The sequence below is a fragment of the Ananas comosus genome, linkage group 3, assembly GCF_001540865.1.
Source record: "Ananas comosus cultivar F153 linkage group 3, ASM154086v1, whole genome shotgun sequence".
NCBI lineage: Eukaryota > Viridiplantae > Streptophyta > Magnoliopsida > Poales > Bromeliaceae > Ananas > Ananas comosus.
The window spans coordinates 6,033,313-6,034,003 of NC_033623.1; positions in this window are offsets into that span (position 1 = coordinate 6,033,313).

Genomic DNA, 691 nt, shown 5'->3' on the forward strand with positions numbered 1-691 from the left:
TCTTCCTTGAGCCCTCATGCCACTAAGTTGAGAACTGATTGTTTTCCCAGCAATGCTCCATAAAGCCGCATCACTCATAGCCGTAGGTAACATGCCAAAGTAGCAACATCAATTCTTTCACTCAATGACATAGTCAAAAGTCACTAAGGGCATCTCACATATATAGGACATTGCCTAAAAATAATGTCCATAAGAACTCACACAAGAGGAAGCAGGGATCCATTCACTCATCCTCTTTATTTGGTCGCGTAGCACATGTAGTATGAAATACAATTACAAATTATTTATTTGGAAAAGATATTTGCATAAAAATTTAGTACAACGGCATTTGTTATTAAACCGGTATTGATAGTATGTCACATGGCTGAATCTGGCCCTCTCCTACACGGGCAATCATTCTTTTCGGCGCTGCTAGAGAGAGCGAGCGAAATTGACGGCTGATAGAAGCCCCTTGTTGGCACCAGATGAGGTTCATTAATGGGACCCGCATTCACGAAGTAGTCCACGATTCGTATGGCGGTTATATTCAAGAGCCGATGTAGAGTTCACCGTTTGGCCGTGAGATAGCGAGGCAATGGAGAGCACTCCAGTGTAGACACTCCGGGAGTGATGAGCTTAAGATCCGCACTACTGACATGTGAGAAAGACGACATACGCATTATTGGGATTTCTCTGTCATGAGCAGGTCTTT